The following is a 12,898-nucleotide window of genomic DNA, read 5'->3' as shown; positions in this document are numbered from 1 at the left end:
ACAGTGAAAACCCAGCAGTCAGTCACTTGAGGTGGCAGAACAGGTTTGGAACTCCCTAATAGACCCATTCCCAGATAACTATCCTGAATTTATCTGATAGTTCCTTAAAAAATTCCACTTGTAAGTCTTGTCTTTATTTGATCTGACTCAGAGCTTGCCCAGTGCAAACAGCCTCTCCCTTGAGGGTGTTTGCTGAAAACAATCGACAGCAATACTTTAACATCACAATTCCACTAGGCAGCAGTATGAGTTGGGACAAATAACAAAATACTTAAATGAAAAACCTGGAGAATAAAATGACCATACAGGGCTTTGAAATATTCTGACATATTCTTGGAAATCTGGAACACCACCCACATGCATAAAGCTATGTATAAACATGACTATTCAGATGCTCACAAAAGACTGGAGAAGGCTCTAAGCTTTACCTCTAGCTGACCTCCATAAATGAAAAAGAAAGGCTCAGACATAGTTGTGAACTGCCTCTCTATGCATTGAAGACATGCCCCAATGTGCACATGGAGTCTCTCAGCAAAGATTAGAATACTTATTGATTCCAGAAATTTAAGAAAATCATATCCAATCATTAGTTGACCACTAAGCTGACAGACCAGAGACTTCAGTAGCCACAGAATAATGAATCCACAGAAGTTGTTCAGGAAAGTCATTAAACAAACAACAGCAGCAAAAACAGAAACAACAACAAATGGCAACAATAACAAAAATCTTTGGTTCCTAAAGTTGCCATTTTATACTATTAAAGATGTCCAATTTCCAGCCAAAAAGTTATGAGACATGCTAAAAACAAACAAAAAGTAAGAATGTAAGGCCCATTAAAAAAATGTCATCTAAAACTGTCTCTGAGGAAACTTTACTTTTTAGACAAAGACTTTAAATCTAGTATTTTAAATGCCTTCAAAGAACTAAAGGAAACTATGTCTAAAGAACTAAAGGAAAGCATGACAACAGTGTTTCACCAAATAGAGAATATCAATAAAAAGAACTAATAAAAAAGAATAAATGGCAATTCTGTAGGTAATAAGTACAAAACTGAAATGAAAACTTCACTAGAGGGGTCATGAATGTGTTTGAAATTAAGTCAATTCAGACAATTCGGTATGAGGAACAAAAAGAAAAAAATAATAAAGAAAAATGAATAGAACCTCAGAGATATGAGGGATAACATAAAGAAATCAACACAATGGGATTACCAGAAAGAGAGGAGTGAAAGAAAGGGGCAGAAAAATATCTGAAGATAATAATGTTAAAAGAATCCAAAAATTGATGAAAATATTAATCTACACATCCATGAAACTCAGTCAACTTAAATGGGATACACTCAAAGAAATCCACATCCAGACACATTAGAATCAAACAGTTGAAAGCTGAAGCTAAGAGAAAATCTTGGAAAACAGCAAGAGAGAAATGACTCATTATGTACATGGTATCTACACTAATATTGATAGCAAATTTTTCATCAGAAACCATGGAGTCTTGAAGACATGGAGATTATATATTCAATGTACCAACAGAAAAGTACTCTCTCAGCTAAGAATTCTATATCTAGTAAAACCATCTTTCAAAAAATGAAAAGGGTACTAACTTATTCTGAGATAAACAAAAACTGAGAAAATTTATGGTAGCAAACCTGCCCTAGAATAAATATTAAATAAGTACTTCAGTCTGAAATGAAAAGACATTAGAATTAACATGAAGAAATAAAGAGCAACAGTAATGATAACTTAGGTAAATATAAAAAATAACATAAATGAATATAAGTAGATTTCTTGTCTGTAACACTTTTTCCCCTTATCTGATTTAGAAGACTACTGTAACAACTCTATAGAGCAATAATTATAAATCTGTCTTGATGAGTATACAATGTATAACAATTGGCAATAATAGTATGAAGGAAGGGAAGAAGATAGAGCTATATAGGAGCAAAGATTTTGTAAACTATTGCAGTTAAATTTGTATTAATCTGAACTAGATTGTTACAAATTAGGATGTAGTTTGTAAAACTTGGGGCAACCAGTAAGAAAATAATTAAATATTGTAGTAAAAGAAATGACAATGAAGTTAAAATGGTATACTAGAGAATATCTATTTAATACAAAGGAAAGTAGCAGGGAATAACAGTTAAAAAAGCAAAAAGAAGACAAGACAAACAGAAAACAAGTGGAAAAATGACAAATTCTTAATTTATCAGTAATTATATTAAGTGTAAATACATGAAGCATTTCAATCAAAGAGCAGAGATTTGCTAAATGGATTACAAACATGATCCAACTATATGTTGGCTACAGAGGACACACCCAAGTTTCTAGAAAAGAGTTTGAAAGTAAAAGAATGAAAAATGCATTCCACATCAACAATAACTAAAATAACTAAAAAAAAGCAGGAGTAGACATGCTAATATTAGACAAAATATACCTAAATTCAAAGACTGATACTAGAGACAAAAACAACTTATAATAATAAAAGGGTCAGTCTATCCTGAAGCTATAATTATAAACATATATTCTCATAACGATAGAATCCAAAATATAAGCAGCAAATATGGACAGACTTGAAGAGAAAAATAGACATTTCAACAATAATAGCTGTACACTTCCATAAGACATCTTCAATAATGGATTAAAAAACTAGGCAGAAGATAAACAGAAAAACAAGACTTTTAACAATACTATAAGACAAGACCTAACAGATATTTAAAGAGTACACCATTCAACACAGCACAATATATATTCTTCTGAAGTGCACCTGAAATTTTATCCAAGGATAGACCACATGTTAGGTCATAAAAGAAGTCTTCATAAATTTTTAAAAGACAGAAATTGCACAAAGTATCTTCTTCAGCTACAGTGGAATGAAAATAGAAATCAACAACAGAAGGAAATCTGGAAAATTCATGAGTCTGTGGAAATTAAGCAACATGCTCCTAATTAATCAATAGGTCAAAGATGAGATCACGGGCTTCCCTCGTGGCGCAGTGGTTGAGAGTCCGCCTGCCGATGTAGGGGACACGGGTTCATGCCCCGGTCCAGGAAGATCCCACATGCTGCGGAGCGGCTAGACCCGTGAGCCATGGCTGCTGAGCCTGCGCGTCCGGAGCCTGTGCTCCACAACGGGAGAGGCCACAACAGTGAGAGGCCTGTGTACAGCACAAAAAAAAAAAAAAGAAAGATGAGATCACGAGGGGAATTAAAACATATTTTGAGATGAATGGAATAAAGATACAACATATCAAAACCTATGGGATGCAGCTAAAGTAGTGCTTAGTAAGAAATCTATAACTGTAAATGTCTCCATTTAAAAAAAGGAAAGGTTGTTAATAACACAACATTCCACCTTAAGACACTAGAATTAGAAGAGCAAACTAAACTCAAACCAGATAGAAGTAAGGAAATTAAATTAGCAAAACAGAGAAGAGAAAAACAGTAGTGAAAATCAACAAAAAAATAATAGAATTGACAGTTCAGAAATAAATAGAAAAATTTATGGTCAAATTATTTTTGAAAAGGGTGCCAAGACCATTGAATGATAATATAATAGTCTCTTAAATAAATGGTACTGAGACAACTGTATATCTACATGCAAAAGATTGAAGATTGACTGCTACCTCGTACCATATACAAAAAAACAAAACAAAACAAAAACAAAAAATACAAACAAAAAAAATCCTCAAAATGGATCCAAGAACTAAATGTAAAAGTAAAACTGTAAAACTCCTAGAAAGAAGCGTAAATCTTCAAAACCTTGGATTAGGCAATATGACACCAAAAGAAAAAGGAAAATGAGAAGAGAATACAGTTTAGTTGTTCCATAATAAATTAAAAATAGAATTACCATATGATTCAGCCAAATCCATTCCTAAGTACATACCTAAAAGAAGTGAGAACATAGGTCCACCCAGAAAAAAATATGTATTTTAATGTTTATAGCAGCATTATTCACAGAAGCCAAAAAGTGGGAAAAACCCAAATTTCCATCAACTGATGAATGGAAAAACAAATATGGTATATCTATGCAATGAAATATTCATAAAAGGAATGAACTACCAATACATACCAAAAGATGGATGAACTTTGGAAACTTTATGCTTACTGAAGGATGCCAGACACAAAAGACTACATATCATATAATTCTATTTATAAAATGTCCAGAATAGGCAAATCAATAGAGAAAATAAGTAGATAAATGGTGGTCAAGGGATGGGGAAGGTGGAATTTGTACTGACTATTAATAAGCACAAGATTTATTTTTTGGATTAATGGAAATAATCTGTAATTATATATGAAAATAGTTGCACAACTTTGTGAATATACTATAAATCACTGAATTTTACACTTTAAAGTTTGAATTTTATGATGTGTGAAATCTATCTAAATTTAAAATAAACAAAAAATGCTGTGATTAAATCTTAAAGGAATTCATTTATTATTTTACAATATTAAATTTTATTTTCAAAATGGAACAATGAGAAAAAATGAAATTTAAGCTCAAAATTACCCAAAGACAATAAACTCAAGGCAATGCAACACTGATCAAATTTTTATTTGTCTTTAGAGATGCCACTGTGCCTATTACAAAGAGGAATTTTGAAACCAGATAAAATTTGTTAGGAATTATATTTTGACACCTGTTTTGACATCTGATATTACTACTTTTCCAATTTCCTCCCTTTAAAATTGGAATCTATGTGACTTTGCAGAGTTATTTTTAGATAGGACCGTACATTTAATGAGCTTAACATAATGCACAGTATAGAGGAGGTTAAAATTAGTTTCTTTTATTATCACTATTATTATTATTACTGTTTTAGTTTTACTATTTCAATATTTTAATAAATGTGCTTGACTTATTAAGTCTTTGCTTGATGGATTAGAAATATTATTTAACCTTAACCATTTGTGATGGATTAGTTACATACCCCAATTGTTTGTTACATAATAATCAAGGGGGAATATGCCATGCTTTGAATTTCACTCTCAGAAAATAAAAAGGAGTGAAATGAGAAGCAATACAAGTGTTCTACTTCATATTTTAATAGAGATACTTCATACTAATAAATGAAAGTGGTTTGGGGTTCAGGATATTTTTTTTGAAGTATCCTGTTAAAGTCTAATAACACTGTGTTGTATTTCTGTCCCAGAGTTTACAGAGGTGCAAAACCATAATAGTTGTTTGGTTCTCTATGTTAGAAGTAAGGATTTGGTACTCTGAAATAGCTGTTGGAATGTTTATCTAAATGGCAATATTTACACTGTAGCTTCAATTATTTATTACTAAGGATATGTTTTTCTCAAATATCAGTAATATTTTCCCCAAATAGATTAGTCAATAAATAACATAAAGACTGCAATAAATTCCTTCTGATTAGGTAGCTTTCTTTGTACTAAGAGTACGTGTAAGCTGATTTAAGGTATCACTGGTATTCTATAGATTTTCACATGACAATATGAGATAATCTGTGCATGTATGCAGTATCTCAACTTGAAGATCATAGTACTTAAAAGGTCCATGTCAAGACTGTAGACAGTTGACGAATCTATAAAATTGTATGCAAAATGTGGACTCGGGTATTTTTCAGAGAGATAGTTTGTACATTTAACCAGACTATTAAAAATCTTGATAATCAGTTTAATCCTCTCATTAGTGGTACATAGTTCCCAAGTCTACAATATATATTCATAACTGTGTTTACCTATATATAAGAAGCTTACGGCAAACAACTGACAAATTTAAGAAAAATGGAAAATTTTCCTTTCTGCTTATGTAATCTGCATTTTAATTTTTAAAGGCAATTAGATTTGATAATTGTTCAGATTTAATACAAATGTGTAAAAGATACTATTATTGATCCTTAATTTATCCATTTGGTAATTCACACAGTTTTAGTCTTAAATAATATTCATGTATTTGATAAGTATTTAAACTACTATATTCATAATAAATACACTTATAACACTAAACAAAATATTTATAACTTTTTATAAAGTTATGACTTTTCAAATTTGCTGTCTGCAGTCTAATGTACATTCCCAGAGGGATTGCATTAAGTAAAGCTGCATTGCTGGAAAGTTAAGCTTATTAACATCATGCATTTTTATTTCAAATTAAGCTATGCTGACTGCATTTATTGGAGGATTAACTCATTGCAACTCTGGCAATACCCTATGTCTGATAGGAAAACACCATGTAAAACAGAAATGATCAAAGGTCTGAAGATCTGGAGCATCCCTTTCTAATAGGGACACCTCAGTCAAACTTTCCTCAAAGACACTGAACTGTTAATGAAGCTGTGGAGGGAAAGGAAATCCAAACTGTTACAAAAGTTGCAGATACACCCATTTACCTGCTAAATGCAGTTTCACGCGGCTCTGCACTGCAGAGAATATCCATCTCCAATAGACGTCAAAGGCAAGTCAGATAAAAATTTAAAAACACACTTGGAGGCACTTTTGATACATGAATGCATGAATGTTAATAACTTTTAAAACAACAACTGGAGTGACATCAACAAGATGGGTAAATAAGATGTTCTTTTGTATTCTCCCCACAAAATAGCAATTTGGCATCCATCCACAGACAAAAGTACACTTGTGGGAACTGTGGGATCCAGGAAGGAGACTGTGAAACTCCAGGTTCATCCAAAAACAGGAAGACCCAGTTTGAGAAGACAGGCCTGCACCTAGATAGCTAATTCACTCACTGAAGTCCCAACAATAGACCCAGAAACAACTACATAACCCTGAGGACTCTGCTGAAGCCCTGTTTGTCTTTGGTTCTGTCATCAGCACCATACACAAAGGGACCCAGGAGGACTCTTGCCCACCAATATGCTAGGTAATAGGCACACATGCCTTGGTCATGACTCTGGACCCTGAAGTGCCCATGAACGGGTTCCAGTCTCTCTTGGCCACAGTCTGGGAGCTGCTGGAGAACAATTACCGTAGATGAGAGAGCCTTTGTGGAAATCCAGGAGTTCAGCAAAGAAGTTTTAGCATACCACTGATTGTAAAACCCACAGGATTTGGTGCACTGGAGAAGGTAAGAGGGGCAGTTTGACTTTACCTGTATTACCCTCTCCTAAAGTGATAACTCAGTGAAAAAAGAGCCATTCTCAGCCTGTGATTTCTCCTGCAGGGAAAAGTGAGAGTGTGAGTGAACACGCAGCAGGAGGCCTACCCACAAGCCACTACTGATTTCCCCAGCTGGCCCAGGACAGCCCCAGTAATCCACGCACCTCACCCACTCCTACCCCTCCCCCAGCCCCACTCCATGACTGATTCCTTGCGCACACTTTTTTTTTTTTTAACATCTTATTGGAGTATAATTGCTTTACAATGGTGTGTTAGCTTCTGCTGTATTACAAAGTGAATCAGCTATATGTATACATATATCCCCATATCTCCTTCCTCTTGCGTCTCCCTCCCACCCTCCCTATCCCACCCCTCTAGGTGATCACAAAGCACGGAGCTGATCTCCCTGTGCGCACACTTTTGACAGTGCAAGAGCAAGCTTTTGCAGATAGCTAATGAACACGTGCTGAAATCTGGCCTGAATCTTCGGGCTTGGGAGAGAATGCCTTTGGGAAAGTAAAAGAGAGGTTGTCAGCACATGGCCTGGCTATACAAGACTGAGCCAAAGCCTATACGCTTAAGAATTCTGCCACACAGAGAGCAAGATGTGTGGAGTAGGCATATGCATAGAAGGTCTGAGAAAGCCTCAGAATCCTTAGCAGGGCTGAAGGAAGGTATTTCTTTCCCAAAGAGAAATTTCTCCCAAAGAGGTATTTCTCTCAGTAAGTAAAGACTTAAGGTGAAACACGAAAAATCAAGAAAATACGACATCACAAAAGGATCACAGTAATCTTTCAATAACCAACCCAAAAGATATCAACAGCTGCCATTTACCCAATAAAGAATTCAAAATAGATGTGATTAGGAAACTCAATGAGCTACAAGAAAATATAGAAAGACAATTTAATGAAATCAGGAAAACAATTCATGACCAAAGTGAAAAATTTAACAAAGAGATAGAAATAATAAAAAAGAATCGAAAGGAAATTCTGGAGCTGAAAAATACAATGAGTAAAAAATTTTAAATGCCATACAAAGCATCAATAGCAGAATGGATCAAGCAGAAGAAAAAAATCTGCATTAAAAGACAGGAACTTTGAAATTATCCAGTCAGAGGAGAACAACGAAGAGAGAATGAAAAATAGTGAAGAGAGCCTAAGTGAGCTAGGGGGTTACCATCAAGAGAAACAATCTGCAAATTATTAGAGTACTAGAAAGAAAGAGGAGAAGCACGCAGCTTCAATAATTTTTTAATGGATACACAATGTAAAAGAGGTAAATTATGACATCAAAAACATAAAACAGGAAAGTAAGAGTAGAGTTTTTTATGTGATTGAAATTAAGTTATCAGCAAAAAGTAGTTATAGCTATAAGATGTTTTATGCAAGCCTCACAATAATCACAAGGCAAACCTCTACAGTAGATACACAAAGATAAAGAGAAGGGAATCAAAGCTTGTTCTTCAGCCAGATTTTGTTTACCAGAGACTATTGCATGCGCCTCCACGCTCTCAGACATTCTTTATAAGTCAATTATTTCTGTTTTCCATTTCTTTGATTGATCTCTTAGCTTACACACACCTGGTTCTGGACCTCTCTTACTGAATTCACTATTAATCATGGCTGTTCTCTTTTGAACAAGTGAAATAGTTACTGTTAAAATTACGTTTGCAATTTACCATATATAATTTTTGTCAAAACTGGTCTTTTATAAACAATTATATTAATATAAGCACAAAGTGACATTTCTACATGTATTGCTTAAAACTAAAAATTACTAGCAAAATGAACTCATGTGTTCTGAGAGTTCATCATAAGTTAAGAAACAAAATATCAGCATATCTCAGAAATCGTAGTGTACTTCTTATAGGTACACTATGAAACCCTTGGCTTTAGTTATTCACTAAACCTTCTAGATGTAATTTATTTCTCTGAGATTGCTGCCCAGAATCTTCGGCAACAGTATCGTTTTTTTCTCAGTCCAAGGAGCGGATATTCCTCTTTCATTCACTAACTTATCCACTCACTGATCAGTTATTTGCTGCAAACCAGGTACTATGCTTGGCCAAAGATAAACATTTGAGTAAGACCTCTGCTCTATACTTACAAAGTTCAAATTCTCTAGGGTGACAGAGAAGTGAACTTATGACAGTTTGTTAAATGCTCTTATGGAAAGAAGCTCAGGATGAGTAGCTCACCAGGAAGTATATACATTTGAATATACAGTGTTATATAGTACTGTCATAGACATCTATTGCCATGGAACAATGACTATGGCCTTTTGGTGAGTGGAAAAATACAGGTTGGGAAGTAACGTGTAATGTGGAACAGAATGGAATGGGTAGTTATTGTTTAATGGCTACCAAGTTTCAGTTTGCAACTTTATGGTGAATGTTTTCAGATGAAAACATTTTGGAGATGGATGGTGGTAATGGTTGTACAACAATGTGAATGTACTTAATGCCTTTAAAATTAAAATGGTAAATTTTATGTCTATTTTACCAAAAAAAAGACAATAATAATTTGTTTTTTAAAAAAGAGGAAAAGGGATAGACAGACTTGTTCTATATTGTTCTATCTATATTGTATGAAGAGTTTTCCTACAGTTTCACATTACTGGTAAGCTAAGAATTGGAAGAGCCAGGTAAGGAATAAGATACTTATGTGATACCAGGTATCTAAAGGTAATATAATTAATTAATCATTCTCACAAAATTATAAACTCTGTACTTTAAATACTTTAATTACATATTTCAATTTACTGAATCCTCAAATGCAAAACTACCTTTCATATCAAGGAAAAGTTTTAAATAATAAACCAGTAGCCCCTTGGAGATGGTTTCTTCAAGCTCAGGTAACTGACAGATACACATACAATAGAGGATTCAGCCAGTTTTAAAATGTGTAAAATTTTTACAAATTTAATACTAGCAGTTTTAATCCAAATGTTAGAAAATATGAAGTTAGATATTGTGAAGAGTATATGTGAAGAAAGATGTAAACTAATAATATTGAAATAGTTTACTACTGTTGTTTATCACTAATAAAATTTTGACCCTATTTTCTCCTTCTAAGAAGTGTAGCCTGCATCATTTTAATACTGAAAAGTTTGTAGCCATAGACATAGCCATAGTCTATAAGTAATTGAAAAAAGAAAAATAAAAAGAAATCATTGTAACGTGGTTTTATCATTTAACTTTGGCTAATTTTTATTCCAACTTATCAGTTTTAACATCTTGGAAGTTCTTTGGCAGTCTTATTTTGGAGACCTGTAACCTACATCATAGCAAAATACTAAAAATTCAACATCGTCTTTTAAATTTTTAAAAAATAAATGTAAAGGATCATGGCGATTTTGAAATTCATTGAACAGAAGTAATTCATTCCACGTCTGGCTGGCTGTGATTTCTTGATAATTATTGTGCTTATTTGGGAAAACCCATTCCTAGGGCTGAAGGAGGGCACCCAAGAAAGAACAAATTTGAAAGAGGAATCACTTCCCAGTGGTTGGAGTTTAGAACTCATTGGAGAGGGACGGTTGCAGCCGACTGTGTAGTTGTCATGGTCAAAGCTAGGAAAAGCAGAAAGCAACACTCCAGAGAACAGGCAAGCGGCAGCCAGAAGACAGTGTCTGGCCAGGGCTGCAGGCTTGCTGCGAGGGGCCCTGCACTGTAGGTGTGTGACTTGGGCAAAGCTCAACCAAATGTCCTCACATATACATTACTGACCAGCCCTGCTGTGGCCAGAACCAAGAGAAGCCCTTCTTCCTGCAGTGTCCTTCCACGCCCTCTCCTGGGAAAGTTTACCATCATGCTCACTCAGAAGGAGAAATGCTTTACAGAATTCTACCAGGATTACAGAGAAGGTATTAAAGAATGAGTTTGGAGCCAAGATACAATACAATGATACTGTCACAGTTTTTTTCTTTAAGTATTTTCAGAGCAATCCTATTGTTCTTTCATCATGTTTCAAATATTTTTGCAGGAAATGTAAAGTCTTTAAGTCCAGGATTAATAATTACTATTATTTAAAATGACCCTGGCTCTGTATCTTTCCAAAGGGGAGTCTGAATCTCAAATGAAGACTCCGCAGCTGCTTTTTTTCCCCTTCAGTCCTTATTAATTTTTAGGGTTTTCATATTCTACTGCAAAAGTAAAAATGATGATGCAAAAAGCAAATGGTGATACTCTTCCCACAAAGCTGGGTCTCTTCCATATCAGTTGGTTTCATTTTACCCTTTCATTCATGAATATTCAATAGATGTTTATCTCATGGCACTGTGCTGGGTAATGGGAGAAAATAAATATGACTTCTGCCCTCAAGGAGTTTACTACTGTAGCAGAAACATTTCTCCTCAAGGAAGAATTCTTTCTTCAATTTGCTTGGCTGAAGTACCTTTGCATTAGGTCAGGGTAGTACTTGGAAATGAATATTTCAATAATGCTAAATTTTCCTATTTGTGAAAAGAAGAGGAAGATAAACATAAAGAAAGTAGAAGGATCATGATTATGAAAAAGAGACAATCCAATGTGATATTTTAAGATTGACCCAGAATGAGAGACAGATTTCATAATTCTCAGAGGGAAGAAATTGTAATTATCTTGAGAGGAATTGAGGAATTTTAGGATATTTTACTGCATACATGTCTGTGTGTGTGAATTTTTTTCTTCTGAAAGTTTTTAAATTTTTTGATTTTGTTAATTGTTAACATTAGTCTAAAATTAAATATAGCTAGCTCAAGGTCACTCAGGTGTATTCCAGTTGCCCAAAGTGGAGGAGGGCGTAGACAGCCTAAGTCACATCAATAAAGATACAACAAGCAGAAGCATGACTGTGATGATGAAGAAATATATGTGGTGTTATGAGAGTAAATTGTAAGCCCTGACCTAGTTTGGACAACAAGAAAAATGTTTCTTGGACGTTTTCTTTAATTAAACTGCAATGAGATAAGGAGTAAATTAGGCAAAGCCATTGATAGGTCAGCTGATGGTATTGTCAGGGACAGAATTTGAGGTAGAGGAAACAGCTAGATGGTGGTAAAATTTTTTTTTCTGCATAGAAATATTTATTTGTGAATTTCTTTTCTGCATTAATTTGTGTTCTTCCATCATAAAAGCCCAGTCTCTGCAGAGGATAATTATATAATCAGTATATGGTTAGTGTAATAAGGCAGGGTCTCTCAGCTGTACAGTTTTACTATTTTTCACCTTAATCTTCCTTTACATATGAAATTTATTTCCCCTAAAGTAGACATGTGCATTAAATCTGAAAAATTTTAAACTGGATTTCCCCCATAGCAAATTAGGTTTAAAATGCAATAACAGTCAGCTTTCCTCACCCTATATAAATATTATTTCTAATTCTTTAACTATGCTTTGTTTTTCTATATTAAATGCCGAATGTAGACTCAATTACAGGATTTAGAAAAAATGTTTTTTTAAATGACACACTATGTTTTCCACAAGTCACTCTCTATTTAATTAACCTGCTTTATTTTCTTCAGACAATCATTATTAAACACATTTATTTAGTGAGCTAATTTTTGTTTGTTGCTTACCTGCTCAACACTAGTGGAGTAAACTCCACTAAACAGGCACCCTCCTGTCTTACTCACCACTGTGCCCCATCACTGAAAATAGTCCTGGCTCAATAAATGTCTGTTAAAAGAATGCTTCAATGAGTCATATGTTGGCAAGTATGGATACCATGTAAAAGATTTATAGGTGTTATTATCACCCTGGCTATAAGGAGAGGTAAAAATTTCATATATATATATATATATATATATATATATATATATATACAGTATATTTT

Source organism: Neophocaena asiaeorientalis, unplaced genomic scaffold (genome assembly GCF_003031525.2).
Source record: "Neophocaena asiaeorientalis asiaeorientalis breed wild unplaced genomic scaffold, Neophocaena_asiaeorientalis_V1.1 scaffold72, whole genome shotgun sequence".
Classification (NCBI taxonomy): Eukaryota; Metazoa; Chordata; class Mammalia; order Artiodactyla; family Phocoenidae; genus Neophocaena; species Neophocaena asiaeorientalis.
The sequence above is the reverse complement of the archived record's forward strand: the minus strand, read 5'-3'. Positions refer to the sequence as shown.